This window comes from Pseudophryne corroboree, chromosome 7 (genome assembly GCF_028390025.1).
Source record: "Pseudophryne corroboree isolate aPseCor3 chromosome 7, aPseCor3.hap2, whole genome shotgun sequence".
Taxonomy (NCBI): Eukaryota; Metazoa; Chordata; class Amphibia; order Anura; family Myobatrachidae; genus Pseudophryne; species Pseudophryne corroboree.
In genome coordinates this window covers 196,932,123-196,957,926 of record NC_086450.1, presented here as the reverse complement: position 1 = coordinate 196,957,926, position 25,804 = coordinate 196,932,123, and the positions used below count along the sequence as shown (strand labels likewise).

The window sequence follows — 25,804 nt, the reverse complement described above, 5'->3', positions numbered from 1 at the left end:
AAAATCCGGGAGAGTAGGCAAGTATAGGTGACTTCCATGCAGTACAATGGCTCAAGTAAATATAATGAATGTGTTACATTAAATGTAAAAGTTACAGCATCATATGTAATATTTATCTCTTTACAATTAAACCCCTACAGTCAGGGCCGGATTGGCCATTGTGTCTACCGGGGAGGTCCTCTGGTGGGCCGAGCGGTGTGACGGGCCAGTCTTATGAGCCCCCCATCCCCTCTCTGTGCGCGTAACCCACTGACAGTGAGCCACGGCCGTCAGCTGCTGGGAGAACAGGCTCCGCCCCCACCACGTGTCTTCAAGGAGCCTCGTGTCACGGACTCCCAGCTGCAGCGTGGGGGACTCTCCTACATCCCAGCCAGCCAGGGGGGAAGGCGCCGGCCGCAGGTACTGCGCTCTCTGCGTGACAGCGGGCATCAGGGCTTCTGTATCTGCTGCTCATCGCTAGCACAAGACGGCGCCGTGTGTGAGTATGCACAGGTGCTGATGCATGGGGCAGCGGCGGGGGTGGCTGTGCGTTGTGGATGCACTCTCAGCGCTGTAACGGAGTAGTGAATAGAGGCTGTCTGGGGACAGGGCGGGGGGCATCAGAGTTACTGGGGCACTGATGGTGAGGGAAAATTTGGGGTGGAGAAGTTGGTCTGTTGAGAAGGGACATGTGTGGGGTAGGGTGAGTTGGTCTTTTAAGCAGGTTATATGGGGGTGGGTGTTATGTTGAGGAAAGGGCCTTTTAGGATTTTAGGAGAGCTGGCATATTTATATGTATATATGGGGGAGAAGGGGTATGTTGGGAAGCCATATGGTGATGAAGAGCTGAAAAAGGCTGGCATTTGGAAGGAAGGCACATAATTTCGGGGGGAGGGGGGGGGGGATAGCTGGTATTTTGGAGGAATTGGAAATGGTGATGATGAGATGCTCATAGTTTACTGGAATATGAATATTCGGTTAGCTGACATGCTAAGAAAAAGGGATATGGAGAGGGGGGAGGGGTTAAAGTAGATGGGATATGGATGGTGCTGTCATGGGAAGTTAGCGGGCCAATTGAGAAGGGGTGTGTGTTAAAGGAGAGGGGTATTGGGGGGGATGTTGTATACCCCTTTTACACCTAGAAATGCGGGTCACAGCAGGGAGCCTGACACGGGTGCTACCCAGCTGCGACCCGCATCAGCCCCCTTTCCTGCTGCAGTCACCAACCCGGCATATTGCCAGTGATGCGGCTAGGGCGGCGCTGGGAGATCACATGATCTCCCAGCGCCGCCCTTCCATACACTGAACGGGAGCCGGGGCGCATCAACCCAGCTTCCGTTTACCTAGCACAGCTTACCAGGTTGAACCCGTGTTCAACCCTGCAAGCTACCCGAGTTGAAATACCGGGTCACTTGACCCGGATTATTCTAACTCGGCCCTTTTATACCAACCAGCAACACAGGTTATGTGCGTTCATGTGCAATTACCCGTGTTATATGCTGGCGGTGTAAAAGGGGTATTGAAGTAAACTTAACATTGCTGTTTTTAAGGGAGGGAACAGATTGTATTCATGGGTTAGATTCCCACTATGGCTGCCATGCGATGCTTTTGCCCCCTTGCGGGGGTGGGGGGTAGAGCCAGACATGCGGGCGGACTAGCCCTGTGCAGGGCGTCCCCCCGCATGTATGAGAATCTGATTGTAGATGTGCTAAATTTGGCACATCTACGATCAGCTCTGAATTACCCGCCAAAGTCGTCTTGTGGTACATGGATGGAGGTTTAATGTAGATCTGTCTTGAGGGGGCAGGGGGTCTATAAGGGTATGTATATACTCTAATAGTTGGTTATATAGCTAGTTATGTATATGCTAATTCAGGTTGCTATGTATTGATTATGTATATGCTGTGTACATTCAAGGTATACATGGTTATTTATTTGCTATGTCCATTCTGTGTTAGTTATGTATATATTATGTGTATGCTTTGTTTAGTTGTTCATGTATCTGCTATGCACATGCTATGGATGGGATGTACAGATGGAGCCAGCGTTATCTTTGCTGGCTGAGGCGCAGGGGTGCACTCCCGGCGTGACTAGGCGATCTATCCGCCTAGTCACTCCGGGAGTGCACGAGCCGCTTCCCATTCGGAGCGTCTCTGTCCAGACAGAGAAGCTCACAGTGACTAGGTGCGCCCAGTCACACAGGGAGCCAAGCTACACAGGGAGCCAAGATAATGAATGCGCCATCTGTACTAAAATGAAAATGCAGAAAAAACCCTGTTTTCTGGGTTTTTAACACATTTCCATATGTACTTCCATGTGCCGGGTCTCCGCCACACATTTTGGCTTTTGCTGGCATTATCCTGTAGAAGCCTATGGGGCTTCTTCCGCAATGCGATGTGGGAGGGTTCTGTCACACAACCCTCCCAACATCCCCCACGGCTGCTGCCACTTGCAGGGGTGCCCTAGGTTGGTGGTCCAGAACCAATTCAAATTATTCATGGTCAACATAATAGGCAAAAGCAGAGCGGGTGGCTGCCAGTCATAAAATATGTGGCCAAACAGAAGCAAATCTTGTCCCTCACCACACAACTGACCCTAAGGATGACATATAAACGCAATCTACTTAATGTAATATTTCTTTCTAAATTTCTCAATAAGAAATTTTTGGCCTAGGGGTGCCGTGATTTTTTTTTTTATATTCTAGGGCGCCGTGATTCAAAAAAGTTTGGAAACCACTGGTCTATTACAGGGGATTTTCTGTAGTGGGGGCTATTCTGTAATGGGGGGAGAATGTTTTTTAATACTAAACTGCTTACACAACATGGACTGTGTGATACAAAAAGCAGTTTTGCAGTAGTTCAGTAGTTCAGTAGCAGTAGTTCCCAAACTTTCTTGAATCACAGTACATTAGAGTATCAGGTTTTTTTTATATGACACTCCTTGTCCAAAAGTTTCTTATTGATAAATTTTGACAAGTATTATGTTAGGTAAATTGGGCTTAAATGTTATCCTTAGTTCAGTTACTGTATGTGGCTTCTGATTGTCTGCTTGTTTTATGATTGGTAGCAACTATCATGGCACCCCTGCTTGCGCCCCTGAGGACCCAGCTTGAGAACCACTGTAACAGAATATTACTTTACAATTTATTTAGTGAGTTTGCAGAGGATTAAATGTCACACCAGTTTTAATTTCTTAACTACTTCTCCTACAACACAATACTTTCAAAACTTTTGAATGTGTTACATCAAGCTAATATAACATGCTCTGCCTTTTGTTGGTGTAATTCCATGTACATTACATTTTGAAGTATTAATCCCGCCTACTTTGGTATTGGCTCTGCCTACATTTAATTTGGTGCCGCCCACATGAGGCCACTTTTAGAATTTTTTCTAGGGCCACTTTTGTTTCCCAATCCGTCCCTGCCTACAGTACATGCCATCAGACCACCCCACATGCCACTTAGATGCCCAACAGGCAAGTGGCCCTACATCCTATGTACAGAGCGCTATGGCCAAAAGCTAATTTAGAGACAGCTAAGGATATACTGTATGAACAGATGTATCAAGGCTATTTTCGTGAAAATATTGTGAAAGCAGCATCATTTTCATGTCAATTTATTTTTTTAAAGTTTACACCTTAATTATCGCAAATATTCTCAAATAAAAATAAATTACAAACACAGTTGTTATTGAAAATTGAAATATTTTTTGAATGTATCAAGTACATAGAAAGACTTTTATATTCGAATATGACTGATTTGGTTTATGCTATCTAGTGATGGTGAGTTACTTACAATTTCATGAGTTACTTGGAATCTCATGAAAATGCAATAGGGGAATGGTATCTTTTCTCATCCCTGAATCTCTGTGTTGGTCCTCCGCTCCCAACACATGGAGCATATGTTAGTGGAACCAATAGTTTGAAGCACTATGCGTTTTTTTGTCCAATATATATTTTATTGAGGTTCAGGAAATACAACAATCAATATCAGAAGTAAACATAGGACCCATCCTAATACAGAGATATACTGCGTCATATACCTTCTAGTCATGAGGATATCGGGGCCTAGAATAAAACCTCACTTTTTCCATTTTCTAGTATAGTATAACAGAACTGTAGACGATACAAATACAAAAATTATGAAAAAGCCAGTCCACAAAGATACTGTTCGTCAAACCGATGCAGGAACCAAATATATAAACAGTATAAACAGTACAACATATTAATACGTCCTCCCCAGTGGAGAACGAAAAACTAATAATAATAATAATAATAATAATAATAATAATAATAATAATAATAATAAAACAAAAATAAAAAAACATAGAAAAAACAGTACTTGCCGGGGCATAGGGATCATGACCCATCCATGGAGACATCATCAGGACGAGAGAAAACGTGTAGACAACGGAGATGTGTAGAAGGGGGGGAGAGGGGGAAGGCGAGAAGAGCAAAGGGAAGCTGCAGCCAGTAGTGTAGCAGTAGAGAGGGGGAAGTAGGAAAGGTAAAGAAAAGGAAAGAATTATGTAATCACGGGAGAGAGATGGGAGTATTATCAGTTAGGAGTTGATGTAGGGGTCGCTATTTCCTTATTTAAAGTCGTTTTCAGCCAGTCCATTGTGAATAGAAAGAGTAATCTGGAGGTAGCTAGTGACAGTGTGTGGGGGGGGGGGTATCGGAGATCCATTGCTGGAGTATGGCTTTCCTGCCTACCGCTGAAAGAATCACTATTAATTTCGTATCATGAGAGGGGAGTGCGAGCTGATCTCGGGTGTGACCAAAGAGAGCCCAAGAGGCAGTGCATTGAAAGTGTAGACCCAACTCGGATGCGCAATATGTTTGTAGCTCCGCCCAAAACGCCTGAATGAGGGGGCAATGCCAAAAACAATGTATAAGGTCAGCTACTGGCACAGAGCATTTCAAGCATTTTGCCGAGTCAGATAAACCCATCAAATGGCTCCTCTTTGGGGAGATATAGGCTCTATGTAAAATCTTATAGGACATTTCCTGATATAAGCTAGCCGGGATGAGTTTAAAGGAAGTTGTAAAACTGTCCATCACAGTTTCTGGGGACATGGAGGGAATTTTAGAAGACCACGTTAGTACCTGGGCCAGATCAGTAGCGGGAACATGTTCTGTACAAATGCGGGCATATATAGATGAGATGGAGCATGTCCCGGAGCGCAGAAGCGTATCTAGGCTGTTAACATAGTCGGATACACAGAGATGAGAAAGGACTGAATGGACATAATGTGAGGCCTGAAAGAAATAGAATCTATGGCTAGGGTTAATGTCATACTTGGTAAGTGCTTCAGCAAAAGTGAGTGTTTTTTTTCTAGAATCGAGAAAATCACCGACCTGTGCAATTCCTGAAGCGTGCCAAGCAGTGAAAGGATAAGAGGCCTGACCCTGTTGAAAATGTGGGTTCCCGACTAGGGGAAGAAATAAGGAGTAAGTGTACTGTAGCTGTAGAGATTTCCTAGACAATCTCCACGCCACAACAGTAGAGATTAGGAGGAGATTGTCTAGAGAAAGAGACGACATATCAGATTTGGATGCATGCAGAACAGAGCTAAGAGATAGAGGGGTACAGAGTTGGGAATCAATCAGTGAGTCAGTAAAGACCGATGTACCGTTGAGCCAATCCGTAGCGAAACGAAGAAGGCAGACTCTATTGTATTGCTCTATATCCGGCAGATTTAGTCCCCCATTCTGTACCATCTGAGACAATTTAAAGAAGCTTATTCTGGGTCTCTTATTAGCCCAGATAAATTTAGATATAGATGAGTTAAGGAGGGAAAGGTCAGACTTAGAGAGCATGATAGGTACCATCTGAAGGACATAGAGCAATTTGGGGAAGCTAGCCATTTTCACGAGATTACAGCGACCCATGAGATTAAGGGGGAGATTTTGCCACAACGCTAATTCTGTTTGAATCTTAGTGAATATAGGATGAACGTTAGCAGAGTAAAGACGGGTAGGATCAGCAGGAAGAAGGACTCCAAGATATGTAATATGGGTTGGGGCCCACCGAAACGGAAAAGGAGTGTCCCATCCTGTAACAATTTGGGGGAAAATAGCCAAAGCCTCTGATTTGTCAAAATTGACCAAAAACCCTGCAAAAGAGGAGAAACGAGAAATAGCGTTCTATAATGCCATGACGGATTGTCTTGGATTGGAGGTAAATAGAAGAATGTCATCGGCGAACGCCATTAATTTAACCTCTCTGTTGCCAATCCTAATGCCCCGGAAGTCAGAGAGGTTGAGGATATAACGTATAAAGGGCTCTAGGGCCAGGTTAAAAAGGAGAGGGGAGAGAGGGCAACCCTATCTGGTCCCCCTTTCAAGGATAAAGGAAGATGAGGAAATGTTGTTAACTACCACCTGCGCAGTAGGGCTATCATAAAGGGAGTCACTAACCCACGAAATTTATCACCAGATTTCTGGTATGACAAAACCCTTGCGAGGTGGGGCCAGGCAATCTTATCGAAAGCCTTTTCCGCATCAAGGTTAATGAGGACGTTATCTATAAAGTTGTGAGTACGCGAGTACGTGATGGCCGCCAATGTGGTCCTGATACCCTGTACTGATTGTCTATGTTTAATGAAGCCCAGCTGCGCAGGCGATATAAGACGAGAAAGACAAAGCTGCAATCTATTGCCCATTAATTTCGTAAGAATTTTAAAATCCTGATTGAGGAGGGAAATCGGCCTGTAAGAGCCAGGTAGAGAGGTATCTTTTCCAGGTTTCGCTATAACTATAATCGTGGCCTCATTAAATTTAATTGGAGTGTGTTTGGAGGTAAGAATACAATTATAGAGACGTAAGGGTGGGAGCCAGCTCATCCCGAAGCATTTTATAGAACTCTGCGCCAAATCCATCAGGGCCGGGGCTTTTATTACTCGGTAAGGTCTTAATGACGTCAACAACCTCCCCAACCGTAATCGGCTTCTCTAAGGAGTCTCTCTCCTCTTGAGTCAAAACGGGGAGAGGAGCCTCCTCTAGTAAGGAGTGGTTGGCAACCGAGTCGGCAGGGCCTTTAGCGTACAGAGATCGATAAAAGTCCCTAAATTCGGTGCAAATAGTGTCGGGGTCAGTACTCAGCGAGCCCGAGCTATTGATTGCGTTAACCCATGTGCGGGACTTAGGGCCTTTGATCAAGTTGGCCAGTAATTTGCCCGACTTATTGCCCCACCTATGGAATCTGTTACGTTGATAGTCATAAGACAATTGGACTCGCTCCGTGAGGAATGTATCATAAATAAGTTTGGCTGAGAGATAAGCCTCTTTGTGGGTAGGGGTATCGTGTTGGATATACCTTCTATATGCAGAGGTAAGCGTTGTGCTCAAGGACTGTAATTGAGACGAAAACTGCTTCTGTCTAGAATGAGTGTATGACATGACATGTCCTCGGAGGACGGCCTTAGCCGCGCCCCAGAAGATTGGCGAGTCCAAGCTCTGTTCAGTGTTATCCAAAGTATAGTTGAGCCAGGACTGCTTCATATAAAGAAGGAAATCAGTGGAATGGCGTAAATAGGCAGGAAAACGCCAGCAGGGTAAGCTACGAGGGGACACAGCTAATTGAATATGTAGGGATATAGGGGCATGATCAGATATGATAATGTTGTCGATGGAAGTGTGGGTAACCTTGGGAAGGAGGTGAGCGACAGTAAAGATGTAGTCAATTCGGGAATGAGAAGAATGAGGGTGAGAATAGAAAGAGTAGTCCCTTTGAGTGGGATGAAATACCCGCCAGGGATCCAAGAGATCCAACTGGGAGCAGAAAGAGGAGAGGAGTTGTGCAAGAATCGTAGAAGTGGAAGCACTTACCCTGGATCTATCCATGGATGGGTCAACCACTAAATTGAGGTCCCCGCCGACAATCAAGTTCTGGCAGCCCCAGGCAAAAAGATTCGTTAAAAGATCTGCGAAAAAAGAATCGGGTGAGATGTTGGGTGCATAGATGTTGAGAAGGGTATAAACCTTATTATTAATACACACGTCTAATAACAGAAATCTACCCTCAGGGTCATAAAGCTTTCTGAGTATAGTATATTGGAGATTGGCATGAAACAGTATCGCTACCCCCATAGACTTAGAGCGGTATGGAGACGAAATACATTCTCCTATCCAAGGGGCTTGTAGGGTATTTCTAGGATCGTCTAACCAGTGGGTCTCTTGTAGGAGTACAATGTGGGGGGACATGCGTTTTAAGTGAGAGATCACCTTCTACCTCTTAATCGGGTGATTAAGGCCCTCAACATTCCATGATACGATACGGAGTAGCGTAGCATTTGAGTCTCCATCTACATGAGAGTGTGGGTGGGTGTCAGTAGACATATCAACCCACCCCTACCGGGAAAAAGAGTAGGAAAGGAACGTGGAAAATGAAATAGGGTCCCACCCCGTCCCATCAAGCGGGGGGGGGGAGGAATCCCCCAATGGGAAGGGATCCCAGCCCAGGCAGGTAAAACGATTCAAACAGACAAACAATAACAAAAACATCAAGAAACAACAGAAGGATCGAATAATAAATCAAAAGTGTGAACCTAGCACACTTCTCTGAAACATTATGTGAGACCCGAGCGCAGACTCGGGTAGCAGGGAGCTACTAACAGGCATAAACCACCAGCAATCAAGTGTCAGGTATAGCGAAATGTAGCTTGGCCTCCTCAGGGTCTTCAAAGAAACGTGGCCTGTCATCTTCAAAAACCCTTAGGCGGGCAGGATAAAGCAGTGAGAACCTGATCTTTACGTCAAAGAGGTGTTTGCAGATGGGAGCAAATGCTCTAGCACTATGTGTTTTAGCATGATCCATTGATGTATTTCATGTACTATTTGCCATATGCAGGTTTGCAAATAATTTTAAAATATATATTTTTTTGCATTATTATTATTATTATTATTATTATTATTAAGTCAATAAAAAAAAAAATTCAAATTTTCTACTTATAGGAACATGCACTTTTCAAATTTTGAATTGACATGTGAGGGAAAAGCCTCTTATTGTCATCAAGATTTACATGCAAAAAAAGTGACTTTTTTGCATGGAAAACTAAAATGTCGAAGTCGAAAAATATTGCAGTACACACATCAAGTACAAACTACTGTGACAAGAACACTGGGATAGTGTTTGAGGGCAGGTATATTTGTCCCAGGTTCTTGTCTTACATGTTTTAGAAAATGTTAACTTCTAGGAAAAATGCTTTTTGTTTTGTCTGAACCTTTTCAGTTTGCTGTAAAAGCTGGGTAAAGGCTCTGAGAGAGAGATAAGGCGAGTTCTAGACATTGGGCCCAGTTCGGGTCTTTGGCCTCACAGAGGGCTAATCAGGGTTTCAGCTGTGTAAGAGTGATATAGTGCTTCTAACCTGATTAGTATGGGCAGACTGCCTGGGAAGGCTGCAGGATCTGTGTGTGAGAGACACGCTTTCTGATGCAAGTAAGCTATACAGTATGTACTGAAGAACTCTGTGTTTTGTTTAGTGACAGTTAGGAACATCTTATGTTTAGTTAGTGCCGGACAGGCAAGGTATTTTTATTTTGGGGTTTGTTTTATTTTCTGTTTCAATAAAACTGGCCGGGGTCAGTTGTACCAGAAACTGGACTTGTGTTATTCCTCAGCTGCTGCGTGCTGCCATATTCCCCAGGAAAAGGCACCTTGCACCCCTACAGTGTTACAACTTGGTGGAGAATACGAGCAGGCCGTTCTGCGCATAAGTGAAAGCAGCAGCTTTGTGAGGCCTGCAGAAAACGGTGGTTTATGCAGATACAGCCCAGTGTGAAGTTACTGAGACTCACCCCTGAGGGTTTGATATATGTCCTGGGTGAAAGCAGCTACAAAGCCGCCTGAAAAATCTGTTGACATGGAGGATCTGCTTAAAGCCTTGCTGCAAGCTACAGCGGCTCAGCAGGAGGCCAACCGACAGCAGCAGGTGGCAATGGAGGAAAATTGGAGACTACAGCAGGAGGCCAACAGACAGCAGCAGGTGGCAATGGAGGAAAATATAAGACAGCAGCAGGTGGCAATGGAGGAAAATAAGAGACAACAGCAGGCAGTTGTTGATGAACTTTACAGGCAACAGCGTCAGGATAGAGAGGCCTTAGCAGAAGTGGTGCAGAGACTTGCAGCTCGGGTTGGAGATGTGGCCGTCAGTGCTCCAACCAGCTCTAGTTCTATACGAGCCAGTCACTTCCTGCAGAAAATGACAGAGGCTGATGATGTGGAGGCCTATCTGACCACGTTTGAAAGGACTGCCGAGCGGGAGAACTGGCCGAAAGCACAGTGGGCCAGTCTGCTGGCACCTTTCCTGTCAGGTGAGCCCCAAAAAGCTTACTTTGATTTCTCTATCGTCCTAAGTGGATGCTGGGGTTCCTGAAAGGACCATGGGGAATAGCGGCTCCGCAGGAGACAGGGCACAAAAGTAAAGCTTTTACAGGTCAGGTGGTGTGTACTGGCTCCTCCCCCTATGACCCTCCTCCAGACTCCAGTTAGATTTTTGTGCCCGGCCGAGAAGGGTGCAATTCTAGGTGGCTCTCATAAAGAGCTGCTTAGAGAGTTTAGCTTAGGTTTTTTATTTTACAGTGATTCCTGCTGGCAACAGGATCACTGCAACGAGGGACAGAGGGGAGAAGAAGTGAACTCACCTGCGTGCAGGATGGATTGGCTTCTTGGCTACTGGACATGAAGCTCCAGAGGGACGATCACAGGTACAGCCTGGATGGTCACCGGAGCCACGCCGCCGGCCCCCTCACAGATGCTGAAGCAAGAAGAGGTCCAGAATCGGCGGCTGAAGACTCCTGCAGTCTTCTTAAGGTAGCGCACAGCACTGCAGCTGTGCGCCATTTTCCTCTCAGCACACTTCACACGGCAGTCACTGAGGGTGCAGGGCGCTGGGAGGGGGGCGCCCTGGGAGGCAAATGAAAACCTTTAAAAAGGCTAAAAATACCTCACATATAGCCCCAGAGGCTATATGGAGATATTTACCCCTGCCTAAATGTACTAAATAGCGGGAGACGAGCCCGCCGAAAAAGGGGCGGGGCCTATCTCCTCAGCACACGGCGCCATTTTCTGTCACAGCTCCGCTGGTCAGGAAGGCTCCCAGGTCTCTCCCCTGCACTGCACTACAGAAACAGGGTATAACAGAGAGGGGGGGCAAAATAAATGGCAATATATATTAATATAAAAGCAGCTATAAGGGAGCACTTAATCATAAGGCTATCCCTGTCATATATAGCGCTTTTTGGTGTGTGCTGGCAGACTCTCCCTCTGTCTCCCCAAAGGGCTAGTGGGTCCTGTCTTCGTATAGAGCATTCCCTGTGTGTCTGCTGTGTCGGTACGTGTGTGTCGACATGTATGAGGACGTTATTGGTGTGGAGGCGGAGCAATTGCCAAATATGAGGATGTCACCTCCTAGGGGGTCGACACCAGAATGGATGCCTTTATTTGTGGAATTACGGGATAGCGTCAACTCGCTTAAGCAGTCGTTTGCCGACATGAGGCGGCCGGACACTCAATTAGTGCCTGTCCAGGCGCCTCAAACACCGTCAGGGGCTGTAAAACGCCCCTTGCCTCAGTCGGTCGACACAGACCCAGACACAGGCACTGATTCCGGTGGTGAAGGTGACGAATCAACCGTATTTTCCAGTAGGGCCACACGTTATATGATTTTGGCAATAAAGGAGATGTTACATTTAGCTGATACTACAGGTACCACTAAACAGGGTATTATGTGGGGTGTGAAAAAACTACCAGTAGTTTTTACCGAATCAGAAGAATTAAATGACGTGTGTGATGAAGCGTGGGGTGCCCCGATAAAAAACTGCTAATTTCAAAGAAGTTATTGGCTTTATACCCTTTCCCGCCAGAGGTTAGGGAGCGCTGGGAAACACCTCCTAGGGTGGACAAAGCGCTAACACGCTTATCAAAACAAGTGGCGTTACCCTCTCCTGAGACGGCCGCACTTAAAGATCCATCAGATAGGAGGATGGAAAATATCCAAAAAGGTATATACACACATGCAGGTGTTATACTACGACCAGCTATTGCGACTGCCTGGATGTGCAGTGCTGGGGTAGTTTGGTCAGAGTCCCTGATCGAAAATATTGATACCCTGGACAGGGACAATATTTTACTGTCGTTAGAACAAATAAAGGATGCATTTCTTTATATGCGTGATGCACAGGGAGATATCTGCACACTGGCATCACGGGTAAGTGCTATGTCCATTTCGGCCAGAAGAGCTTTATGGACACGACAGTGGACAGGCGATGCGTAGAGGAGTTATTTGGGGTCGGTCTATCGGATTTGGTGGCCACGGCTACGGCCGGGAAATCCACCTTTCTACCTCAAGTCACTCCCCAACAGAAAAAGGCACCGACCTTTCAACCGCAGCCCTTTCGTTCCTTTAAAAATAAGAGAGCAAAGGGCTATTCATATCTGCCACGAGGCAGAGGACGAGGGAAGAGACAGCAACAGGCAGCTCCTTCCCAGGAACAGAAGCCCTCCCCGGCTTCTACAAAAGCCTCAGCATGACGCTGGGGCTTCGCAAGCGGACTCGGGGGCGGTAGGCGGTCGTCTCAAGAATTACAGCGCGCAGTGGGCTCACTCGCAGGTAAATCCCTGGATCCTGCAGATAATATCTCAGGGGTACAGGTTGAAATTAGAGACAGAGCCACCTCGCCGTTTCCTGAAGTCTGCTTTACCAACGTCCCCCTCAGAAAGGGAGACGGTTTTGGAAGCCATTCACAAGCTGTATTCTCAGCAGGTGATAGTCAAGGTACCTCTTCTACAACAAGGGAAGGGGTATTATTCCACTCTTTTTGTGGTACCGAAGCCGGATGGCTCGGTAAGGCCTATTCTAAATCTGAAGTCCTTGAACCTGTACATAAAGAAGTTCAAGTTCAAGATGGAGTCACTCAGAGCAGTGATAGCGAACCTGGAAGAAGGGGACTTTATGGTATCCTTGGACATCAAGGATGCGTATCTCCACGTTCCAATTACCCCTCACACCAGGGGTACCTCAGGTTCGTTGTACAAAACTGTCACTATCAGTTTCAGACGCTGCCGTTTGGTTTGTCCACGGCACCTCGGGTCTTTACAAAGGTAATGGCCGAGATAATATTTCTTCTTCGAAGAAAAGGCGTATTAATTATCCCATACTTGGACGATCTCCTAATAAGGGCAAGGTCCAGAGAACAGCTAGAGATGGGTTTAGCACTATCTCAAGAGGTGCTAAAGCAGCACGGATGGATTCTGAATATTCCAAAATCCCAATTAATGCCGACAACTCGTCTGCTGTTCCTGGGGATGATTCTGGACACAGTTCAGAAAAAGGTTTTTCTTCCCGAAGAAAAAGCCAAGGAGTTATCTGACCTGGTCAGGAACCTCCTAAAACCAGGAAAGGTGTCTGTACATCAATGCACAAGAGTCCTGGGAAAAAATGGTAGCTGCTTACGAAGCAATCCCTTTCGGCAGATTCCATGCAAAGGGATCTGTTGGACAAATGGTCAGGGTCGCATCTTCAGATGCACCTGCGGATAACCCTGTCGCCGAGGACAAGGGTATCCCTTCTGTGGTGGTTGCAGGAGGCTCATCTATTGGAGGGCCGCAGATTCGGCATGCAGGATTGGATCCTGGTGACCACGGATGCCAGCCTGAGAGGCTGGGGAGCAGTCACACAGGGAAGAAATTTCCAGGGAGTGTGGTCGAGCCTGAAAAAGTCTCTTCACATAAGCATTCTGGAACTAAGAGCAATCTACAATGCTCTAAGCCAGGCGGAACCTCTGCTTCAAGGAAGACCGGTGTTGATCCAGTCGGACAACATCACGGCAGTCGCCCATGTAAACAGACAGGGCGGCACAAGAAGCAGGAGGGCAATGGCAGAAGCTGCCAGGTTCCTTCGCTGGGCGGAGAATCACGTGATAGCACTGTCAGCAGTATTCATCCCGGGCGTGGACAACTGGGAAGCAGACTTCCTCAGCAGACACGACCTTCACCCGGGAGAGTGGGGACTTCATCCAGAAGTTTTCCACATGCTATTAAACCGTTGGGTAAAACCAATGGTGGACATGATGGCGTCTCGCCTCAACAAAACACTGGACAGATATTGCGCCAGGTCAAGAGATCCGCAGGCAATAGCTGTGGACGCGCTGGTAACACCTTGGGTGTACCAGTCGGTATATGTGTTTCCTCCTCTGCCTCTCATACCAAAGGTATTGAGGATTATACGGCAAAGAGGAGTAAGACTAGTGGCTCCGGATTGGCCAAGAAGGACTTGGTACCCGGAACTTCAAGAGATGGTCACGGACGATCCGTGGCCTCTACTTCTGAGAAGGGACCTGCTTCAGCAGGGTCCTTGTCTTTTTCAAGACTTACCGCGGCTGCGTTTGACGGCATGGCGTTTGAATGCCAGATCCTAAAAGGAAAAGGCATTCCGGAAGAAGTCATTCCTACCTTGATAAAGGCAAGGAAGGAAGTCACCGCGAAGCATTATCGCCGTATTTGGCGAAAATATGTTGCGTGGTGCGAGCAGCGGAGTGCTCCGATGGAGGAATTTCAACTGGGTCGTTTTCCTACATTTCCTGCAATCAGGATTGTCTATGGGTCTCAAATTGGGATCTATTAAGGTTCAAATTTCGGCCATATCAATATTCTTCCAAAAAGAATTGGCCTCAGTCCCTGAGGTCCAGATTTTTATCAAAGGAGTACTGCATATACAGCCTCCTGTGGTGCCTAAGGTGGCACCGTGGGATCTAAATGTAGTTTTAGATTTCCTCAAATCCAATTGGTTTGAACCACTAAAGAATGTGGATTTGAAATATCTCACATGGAAAGTGACTATGTTACTGGCCCTGGCTTCGGCCGGGAGAGTATCTGAACTGGCGGCTTTGTTTTATAAAAGCCCTTATTTAATTTTCCATTCGACATAGGGCAGAGCGGCGGACGCGTCCGCATTTTCTCCCTAAGGTGGTATCAGCGTTTCACCTGAACCAGCCTATTGTAGTGCCTGCGGCTACAGACGACTTGAAGGACTCCAAGTTGTTGGACGTTGTCAGAGCCTTAAAAATATACATTTAAAGGACGGCTGGAGTCAGAAAATCTGACTCGCTGTTTATACTGTATGCACCCAACAAGTTGGGTGCACCTGCTTCTAAGCAGTCGATTGCTCGTTGGATTTGTAACAAAATTCAACTTGTACATTCTGTGGCAGGCCTGCCACAGCCTAAATCTGTTAAGGCCCATTCCGCAAGGAAGGTGGGCTCATCTTGGGCGCCTGCCCGAGGGGTCTCGGCATTACAACTCTGCCGAGCAGCTACGTGGTCAGGGGAGAACACGTTTGTAAATTTTTACAAATTTGATACCCTGGCAAAGGAGGACCTGGAGTTCTCTCATTCGGTGCTGCAGAGTCATCCGCACTCTCCCGCCCGTTTGGGAGCTTTGGTATAATCCCCATGGTCCTTTCAGGAACCCCAGCATCCACTTAGGACGATAGAGAAAATAAGAATTTACTTACCGATAATTCTATTTCTCGGAGTCCGTAGTGGATGCTGGGCGCCCATCCCAAGTGCGGATTATCTGCAATACTTGTACATAGTTATTGTTAACTAATTCGGGTTATTGTTTAGGAAGCCATCTTTCAGAGGCTCCTTTGTTATCATACTGTTAACTGGGTTTAGATCACAAGTTGTACGGTGTGATTGGTGTGGCTGGTATGAGTCTTACCCGGGATTCAAAATCCTCCCTTATTGTGTACGCTCGTCCGGGCACAGTACCTAACTGGAGTCTGGAGGAGGGTCATAGGGGGAGGAGCCAGTACACACCACCTGACCTGTAAAAGCTTTACTTTTGTGCCCTGTCTCCTGCGGAGCCGCTATTCCCCATGGTCCTTTCAGGAACCCCAGCATCCACTACGGACTCCGAGAAATAGAATTATCGGTAAGTAAATTCTTATTTTAAGCCCTGCTGAGGCCCGGGACTATGATAAACTAAAGACTGAGATCCTGACCCGCCTGGGAGTCACGCTGTCAGTACGAGCACAACGGGTGCACCGTTGGCTGTACGCCATGGAGAAGCCTCCGCGCTCCCAGATGCACGACCTTATTCAGCTAACAAAAAAATGGCTACAGCCAGAGACATTAACTGGTCCCCAGATGGTGGAAAGAGTCGTCATGGACCGCTACTTGAGATCTTTGCCCATGGTCCTGCGCAAGTGGGTGAGCCATGGAAACCCGGGTACTGCTGACCAATTAGTGGACATGGTAGAGAGGTATTTGGCAGCAGAGGAACTACTGATGACCACCCAGCAACCCATAGATCCTCGACAGCGCCCTTCAGTAAAGACTGGTAAGACTGTTCCGTGGGAAAACGTTGCTGGGCGGTTAAGAGAACGCAAGGCTGGAGAGACTGTAAACACTGGCCCTGGAAACAGGCCAATGGGGCTAGAACGGTCTATGCTGCCCAAATGGGTTGATAATCGTGTGGTTAAATGTTTTAGGTGTGGTATGCCAGGTCATGTTATTGCCAATTGCCCAGTCACGCAAGAACCCATGCAATGTGATGCTGCCTTTGAATGTCGCAGAATGTCTTTCTTTGCTAGGTTAGCCTGTACTGTGGTACCTTCACCTGAGCTGGAAAAACAAATGTGTGATGTGTTCTTAGAAGGTAACCGGGTAGAGGCCTTGCTAGATTCAGGAAGTTTAGTTACCCTCGTGAAAGCTGGGTTAGTGAACCCCTTAAAGGTCCAGCAAATACCTATTGGGGTAACTTGCATACATGGGGATACCCAACATTATGCCACTGCTGAGGTGAATATAGAAACTTGTTGTGGGTCAGCAATGGTTAAAGTGGGACTGGTCCCTACCTTGGTGCATGAGGCCATAATAGGGAGGGATTTTCCTCATTTTTGGAAACTGTGGGAATCACGGTTATCAACAGATGTGAGAAGTAAAAAGCCAGTTGATAATACCGGTGATTTTATGGATGTACGTGGGTCTTCGGAACTTTCTGGCCCTTTGCCTTTTGCTAGTTTGGCTGGGGAAGTGACAGATGGGGAGTCCAGTGAGGACCCTCTTGCCGGGAACAGAGACATAGTAGTTAGAACTGAAAGCGTGCCTGACCTGGAGGTAAAGAAGGATCTGTTTGCGTCTGAACAGTTAAAGGATCCTACCTTAATAAAGGCTAGAGAGAATGTTAAGATTGTTAATGGGGAACCTGTGGTACCAGGTGACAGGGTTACGTATCCCCACATGGCCATCTGTAATGAGCTCTTGTACCACATTGTCAAAAGGGGTGAGGATGTGGTGGAACAGCTGGTAGTTCCCCAGCCTTATCGGAGAACGGTACTAGATTTAGCTCATAGTCACGTTACCGCAGGACATTTAGGGGCAGAAAAAACCACTGAAAGAGTTTTACAAAGGTTCTTTTGGCCAGGGGTTTATAAAGAAGTGTCTGAATATTGTTCTTCCTGTCCTGAATGCCAGTATCATGCCCCTAGACCCCATTTCAGGAGCCCACTAGTTCCCATGCCTATTATAGAGGTCCCGTTTGACAGAATAGCCATGGATCTCGTGGGGCCCTTGTTAAAGTCTGCTCGGGGCCATCAGTATATCCTGGTAATTATGGACTATGCCACTCGATATCCTGAGGCTGTCCCTTTACGCACTATCACAACCAAGGCGATAGCTAGGGAGCTGGTGCAGGTATTTAGTAGAGTGGGAATACCAAAAGAAATTTTGACTGACCAAGGTACTCCATTTATGTCAAGGATCATGAAAGAGTTGTGCAAGTTATTTAAGGTCACTCACCTCAGGACGTCCATCTACCATCCCCAAACTGACGGGTTGGTGGAAAGGTTTAATAAAACATTAAAAAGTATGTTAAAAAAGGTTGTTGAGAGAGATGGGAAAAACTGTGATTGTTTGTTGCCCTACTTGTTAATGGCCATCAGAGAAGTTCCTCAGTCCTCTACGGGGTTTTCTCCATTTGATTTGTTGTATGGTAGACACCCCAGAGGGCTGTTGGATATTGCCAAAGAGACGTGGGAAGGACAGCCCACTCGTTATAGAAGCGTTATTGAGCATGTAACACAAATGCAGGATAGGATTGCAGCCGTGGTACCTGTTGTCAGAGAGCACATGGAACAGGCCCAAAGTGCTCAACAGAGGGTCTATAACCGGAGTGCCAAGATACGGGAATTTGCTCCTGGAGATAGAGTTCTTGTTTTGGTACCCACTGTGGAAAGCAAATTCCTAGCTAAATGGCAGGGTCCATTTGAGATTAGGGAAAAAGTGAATGAGGTTAATTACAAAGTATACCAGCCGGGAAAGAGAAAACCCGAACAGATCTACCATGTTAACTTAATCAAACCCTGGAAAGATAGGTTGTCTCTGTCAGCGGAGCCTTGCCCTTCGGTGTCTTCACCCCGGTTGCTTCCCGCAGTGAAGGTGTCAGAGACATTATCAGCTGATCAGAACAATCAGGTTAAAGAATTTCTCATCCAAAATAGGGAGGTATTTTCAGAGCTGCCTGGCCGAACGACCATAATAAAACATGACATTGTCACAGAACCAGGGGTCAGGGTTCATTTAAAGCCATATAGGATTCCTGAAGCTCAGCGAGAAGCTATTTCTAAGGAAGTTAAAACCATGTTAGAACTTGGAGTCATAGAGGAGTCTAACAGTGAGTGGTCCAGTCCCATAGTGCTCATCCCGAAGCCCGACGGTAGCATACGCTTCTGTAATGACTTTCGTAAGTTAAATGAGGTGTCCAAGTTTGACGCATACCCCATGCCCCGTGTGGATGAGCTTGTAGAAAGGCTGGGAACAGCCAGGTTTCTCACCACATTGGACCTGACCAAAGGTTACTGGCAAATACCTTTATCTGATAGCGCCAAAGAAAAAACAGCCTTTTCGGTTCCGGAGGGGCTGTACCAGTATAAGATGTTACCCTTTGGGTTGCATGGGGCTCCAGCAACCTTTCAACGGGCGATGGATAAAATTTTGAGGCCCCATAGAAAATATGCAGCTGCCTATTTGGATGATGTGGTAATTCACAGTACAGACTGGGGGTCCCATTTGGTTAAAGTACAAGCAGTACTGGACTCAATCAGAGAGGCAGGGTTAACTGCTAACCCAAAGAAGTGCTGCCTCGCAATGGAGGAGGTCAAATACTTGGGCTTCACCATAGGCAGAGGTCTGATTAGGCCCCAATTGAATAAAGTTGATGCTATTCAAAACTGGCCTCGTCCAGTGAATAAAAAACAGGTAAGGGCTTTTTTGGGAATTACTGGGTACTATAGACGGTTTATTCCTAATTTTGCGACCACAGCGGTGCCGTTGTCAGACCTTACCAAAGGGAAGCAGTCAAATGTGGTGAAATGGAACCCTGATGCAGAAAAGGCGTTCCAAGCGTTAAAAGTGGCTTTGTGTTCACAACCGGTGTTGATAACACCAGATTTTTCAAAAGAATTTGTGGTACAGACAGATGCCTCAGAGGTAGGGATAGGTGCTGTGCTGTCCCAAACCAGAGATGGGGACGAACACCCTATCATTTATTTGAGTAGGAAACTCAATGAGCATGAAAAAAGGTATGCCATTGTGGAAAAGGAGGCTTTGGCCATTAAGTGGGCACTAGATACCTTGAGATATTACCTCTTGGGTAGACAATTCAGACTAGTGACAGACCATGCCCCTTTAAAATGGATGTATGTAAATAGAGGCAAGAATGCTCGTGTAACTAGATGGTTTCTAGCGTTGCAGGACTTTAAGTTTACTGTCGAACATAGACCGGGAACACAATTGGCCAACGCAGATGCATTGTCTCGCATCTTCTGTTTGGGGGCTACAAGTGTTCCGGCCCCTAGGTCGAAACAGGGGAGGGGGATATGTGACAAGAACACTGGGATAGTGTTTGAGGGCAGGTATATTTGTCCCAGGTTCTTGTCTTACATGTTTTAGAAAATGTTAACTTCTAGGAAAAATGCTTTTTGTTTTGTCTGAACCTTTTCAGTTTGCTGTAAAAGCTGGGTAAAGGCTCTGAGAGAGAGATAAGGCGAGTTCTAGACATTGGGCCCAGTTCGGGTCTTTGGCCTCACAGAGGGCTAATCAGGGTTTCAGCTGTGTAAGAGTGATATAGTGCTTCTAACCTGATTAGTATGGGCAGACTGCCTGGGAAGGCTGCAGGATCTGTGTGTGAGAGACACGCTTTCTGATGCAAGTAAGCTATACAGTATGTACTGAAGAACTCTGTGTTTTGTTTAGTGACAGTTAGGAACATCTTATGTTTAGTTAGTGCCGGACAGGCAAGGTATTTTTATTTTGGGGTTTGTTTTATTTTCTGTTTCAATAAAACTGGCCGGGGTCAGTTGTACCAGAAACTGGACTTGTGTTATTCCTCAGCTGCTGCGTGCGGCCATATTCCCCAGGAAAAGGCACCTTGCACCCCTACAGTGTTACACTACACACAGATGGCCTCCGTGCGCGTACTTGTTCGCGCATATTCGCAATTTGCGTATGGTCGGTTCTGCGCATTAGCGCGTGGTATGAGTATTTACGGTAGTGTTTGTAGTCGCATGGAAAAGCCATAAAAACACATTACATATTTAATCCAAATAGTGCACAATGTACACATAGTCTCCCTGCATCACACCAGCAAGTTACAACAGTTTAAATGGTATCAGAACAAAGGGATTCACCTTTACAGGATAGGAGGGAACAGAACAAGGTTATAAGGTGGTGTTTGGTATTCAGCTGTAGGGTATTTTAAGGGCAATATTCCGGTGTTGGTTTGCAGAAGATCGCACGCTCCTGCAAATAGTTATGTGCAGGAGCAGAATATAAATATAAACTGTATTTACTGTACATTTGTTATGTGGTGGGAATCCAGAGGAGACCACCTACAAGTGCATCTGGAACAGACATCGCCCACCTATTCAAACCAACATATGACCTCTCCTGTACTGTAAATGACCATCCCTGTGTCCAATGGACAAAGAGATTACAGTATCCATTGTGTTAGGTTTTGGAAGATTGTATAAAAGAGCCAGCTGCATGCCTGGTAACACACAGACTCTTAAGGTCATCTACCCTGATGACTGAGGACCAGACTGGGAAGCGCAGGCGAAACTAAACAAGTATGTACCATTGACTGTAGCCATTATTCTATTGTATTGTATTGTTTATATTGTTACCCCCTGGAAGTAAAGAACCGTTGGTGGGTTAGACCCCAACTTAGTTTTGAATTACAATTGGTGTCGTGTTCCATTTCCTTGCTAAGGTTTAAAGTGTATTTACAGCCACTCGGGCTGCTGCATTGTGCTAACAGCGTGTAGGCCTGTGTACGCAAACTGTGTAATCCCTACGCCCTTTCGGCGTACATACGCAGAGTGCGTACACTGTGCGACCTTGTGTACGTAAGGTTTGTAAATAATATAAAGGTGAAAGGTTAATTACTGCGGCCGCAGCGGCTCAATAGTAAAGTGTATCAAGTGTGTTTAAGGTATATGCTTTTTAGTCCTGTAAATAAACCAGCATTTACAAAAAATAGTAGAGCATCTGTCCAGGCCCAACGCTAACCGCATAGCAAGGTCTGCAAAGCAGGGCAGCGCTGGGCTAGAGAGGCGCTCTCCCCGCTCTGCTACCTTGCTTATGCGCAGTGTTGCTGCCAGATGCCGCAGCGTCAGTGGCAGAACTACCGCCAGTGCAAGCAGTGCCTTGCACTGGGGCCCGCCACTGTCCAGGGGCCCAAAGCAGCGTGGCATGTAATGAGTCAAACTGACTCATTACATGCCGCTGTGTGCTGCGGGCAACCGCAGCCCGCAGCATACAGCCACCGCCGAGGAGAGGAGCGCAGCGGCACGGGGGAGAAGGATGAGGAGGGAGGTGGAGGAGAGAGCCGCAGCAGCGCTGTGTAATTGGTGTAGGCACTGCTGCTGCTGTCCCTTTGCTTCACCATAGGCTGCCCTCCGCCGCTGTGAATGCTGGGAAGCGCATCCCAGCATTCACAGCGGCGGAGGTCAGCCTATGGTGAAGGACAAGGACAGCAGCAGCAGCGCCTCCACCAATAACACAGCGCTTCTGCGGCTCCCTCCTCCACCTCCCTCCTCCTCCTTCTCCCCTGCCCGGGATCTCTGCCAGAAGAAGCTGCACCGAGGAGCCTGACTGCCAGCGGAGACTGTAAGTTTAATTAATTCTTTCTTTCTTTCTTTCTTTCTTTCTTTCTTTCTTTCTTTCTATTCTGTCTGCCTTAATGTGTAAAAAGGGGGACGCTGTCTGCCGTAATGTGTAAAAAGGGGGACGCTGTCTGCCGTAATGTGTAAAAAGGGGGACGCTGTCTGCCGTAATGTGTAAAAAGGGGGACGCTGTCTGCCGTTATGTGTAAAAAGGGGACGCTGTCTGCCGTTATGTGTAAAAAGGGGACGCTGTCTGCCGTAATATGTAAAAAGGGGACGCTGTCTGCCGTAATGTGTAAAAAGGGGGCACTGTCTGTTGTAATGTGTAAAAAGGGGAATCTGGGGGGCGTGGCCAGGACGGGCATGGAGTAGCACTCATATTGTGCAGCTCTCCAGCACTTCATCCTGTAATTATATCCTGTACCCTCCTCTGGGTCCAACTTTGCAGCCACCGATCTATGAGTGTCCCCTGCCCCCCCCCCTGGAGTGAATTTGTGTCTACTGCCGCTGTTTCTGGAGGTTCGGGAGCTTTGGACGCCGGCGGGCCCTGATCCGTGCCAGGAGCTGCTGCCTCGTGCTCAGCTCTGCTCCTGTCTCGCTTGCCGCTCGCTGCGGCCGTCCGGAGCGCCGGGGGATTGAGAGTGCCGTGCTCATCTGTCGCCCCGCTGATCCTCTGTGAGGTCCGGGGGGAGCCGCAAGTGGAGCTCCCTGAGCCGTCTCCTCTGCTGCGGGGACGCGCTGCCCGCGATACCGGAAGTGCGGCTCCGCTGTCCGCCGCCGCCTGCACCAGCCTGTCGGGACACACTTGCGGGGCCTGTAATTATATGTGAGGCGCACCTACACCTGTGGGGGAAGTCTGGAGGAGTGTGGGGTCACCCTGAATTTCTGTGGGGCAACTGCCTTGGCGGCCATTTTCTGGACTCCCTCTGCTATACTGTGACTCAGGTGCTGGGGAAGCTGGTGGATACTGGGATGCATATGACCCTCTCCCTCCTTCTACTATAATCCTCAAGTTTGCTGATGGGGAAGGGCTGGGAATTGATTTTTTATGTCCTGCAGCTCTGGTTGGGAGTGATAATGCCTGCGCCCCTGCTGAAGTGGGTGGTCACTTTGTATTACATCCAGAGATAGTGGCCCTGCTGGTTATTTATACATATCTATAGTTTGCCTGACGCCCGTTTGCCGGCTGGGGTGGGCGCACCCCCCCTCTCTTTGCCTATATTTGCTTTGATACACCCTGCGGACCGGGAGGACCAACACCGTGCTGTCCAAAATGGTGAAGGGTCGCCAGACCGGCGCGGCGGCAGGAGCGATGGATAAGTTTGTTCGTGACCAGGGCCCCCAGCAGCGGAGAGGGGAGACTACAAGATCCGAGGCATCGCCCCCATCTCCTGCTTACAGCTCCGTCTCCTCTGACCCTCCAGATGCTGCACTGCAGAGAGTTTTGGATGCGGTGACTGCCAGTGAAGTGCGTCTGGCTGATAAAATCGGGCAAGTGCAGTCCGACCTCTCCATTATTCATCAGGTCCTCCAGCGGGTAAGAGAGAGAGTGGGAGAAGCGGAGACCCGTATTTCCAATATTGAAGATTCCGCCGGCCCGTTGGGTCGCCGCACTGATGCTTTGGAGTCTCAGATGAATGATGTGCGCAAAAAGCTTACGGACGTGGAAGGGCGTCTGCGGCGCAATAACGTCCGCTTCATTGGCCTGCCTGAGAAAGAAGAAGGCTCCGCTCCCGAAGAGTTTCTCGTAAAATGGCTCCGTGATTCTTTCGGATCTGAGGAATTCTCGCCTTATTTCACTGTTGAACGGGCCCATACCCCGTACCTTTATTGCTAAGTTCCTCTATTTCCGTGACCGGGACACAATTCTGAGGCTGGCTCGTACTAAGGGCCCTCTGAAATGGAATGGATCGCCAATATCGGTATTTCCGGATTTTGCGGTGGATGTACAAAAAGATAGGGCTCAGTTTATACCTGTCAAGAGGAGGCTCCGTGAACTTGACCTGCCGTATGCCATGCTATTCCCATCCAGACTGCGGGTAGTGGCGGATGGGGAAACAAAGTTTTTCACGACCCCTCGTGAGGCCATGGTGTGGCTGGACAGACGATTCCCGGCGAGACGTGCCCTTGCGGATTAGTGAATATCCGGCTGATCCTGGAAGCTGATTCTCTCCTGTTCTCCTTTTATGGCTACTCATTTTGTCTGTTTTAGATACATGTGCTAGTTATTGCGAGGCGATAGGATGCGGGACTGTTTGATTGCTGTTAATGCTTCCTTTAGCCCCTGCTACATTGTTCTCGCAGTTCAGACAGGATATATGTATATTCTTTAAGTCAGCCATGATATACTTGGTATGCTTTTGTTTATGACTATACCTGGGGTTTTTGTTCTTTTTTTTCCCTGTTCTACTTTCGGTCTCTATGTGGGAGGTGGGGGGGGGGGGGGGGGATTGCTATATATTTGGCCTGATATGGGTGGTTTTATGATATCCGAGTATATTTTATTTTGGGTATTAGATGGACCTAGGGGGCTGGTCTTTATGACCCCCCCTCATTTGTTTTTGTTTTCGAGGGGGGAATGGTTGGTGGCTGGGAGCTACCTCCTAATTTTTCTGTTTCCTAGTTGTTCTCTATTCCAGAGAGTCATTACATTCTTGGCCCCGATTAAGGAGTGTTTGCACTGGTCGATGGTGCCACAAAGTTTGGTTTATTTTTAGGTATGTACACTCAGTTCTGGGATCCAGGTATGCTGCATGTTGGGGGTGGTATACAGGGAGTAAATTTGCTATGTAGTTAGGAATTTTACTCACGGTTTTTTCTTCGTTCTGGTGATCGTAATGTGATTGACAGGAAGTAGGTGTTTCTGGGCGGAAACTGGCCGTTTTATGGGTGTGTGCGAAAAAACGCTACCGTTTCTGGGAAAAACGCGGGAGTGGCTGGAGAAACGGAGGAGTGTCTGGGCGAACGCTGGGTGTGTTTGCGACGTCAAACCAGGAACGGCAAGCACTGAACTGATCGCAGATGCCGAGTAAGTTTGAAGCTACTCAGAAACTGCTAAGAGGTGTGTAATCGCAATTTTGAGAATCTTTCGTTCGCAATTTTAAGAAGCTAAGATTCACTCCCAGTAGGCGGCGGCTTAGCGTGTGTAAAGCTGCTAAAAGCAGCTTGCGAGCGAACAACTCGGAATGAGGGCCATGGTTTACTACTGTGCAGTATAAGCAATGGTGTCTGGTCACTGAATCTGTACGTGGCGGGGCTGGCTGGCCGCGGGGTGATGCATCGATTATACTTTTGTTGTTCTATGACGGGGCTTAAGGTGTTATCGTGGAATGTGAGAGGGCTCAATGATAAAGTTAAGAGTCTCTCGTACTCCGACAGATCAAACACTATGCCGCTGATATTGTCTGTCTTATGGAAACACATTTGGTGGGGAGTAAGATTCTCTCACTGAAGAGACCCTGGGTGAGTTGGGCATACCACTCTATGCACACGTCCGCCTCACGTGGGGTTTCGGTCCTTATTAAGCGGACCGTCCCTTTTGTAATGGAATCTATACAAACGGACCCTTGGGGGAGATATGTGTTTTTGAAATGTAGATTATTTTATATCCCTGTCCTCCTGCTAGCTGTTTATGTGCCCCCTCCATACTCTCCCGATGT

At 47.3% G+C, this 25,804-nt stretch overlaps 1 long non-coding RNA gene across 1 annotated transcript in view; it reads left to right on the top strand.

Annotated features, from left to right (window-relative positions):
- Positions 1-327: 327 nt before the first annotated feature.
- Positions 328-25,804, top strand: part of LOC134944968 (uncharacterized) — a 109,347-nt gene continuing 83,870 nt past the window's right edge. Inside the window, exon 1 of the long non-coding RNA XR_010182000.1 lies at positions 328-478. This is a non-coding gene — a long non-coding RNA (uncharacterized LOC134944968). The remainder of the gene's footprint in view (positions 479-25,804) is intronic.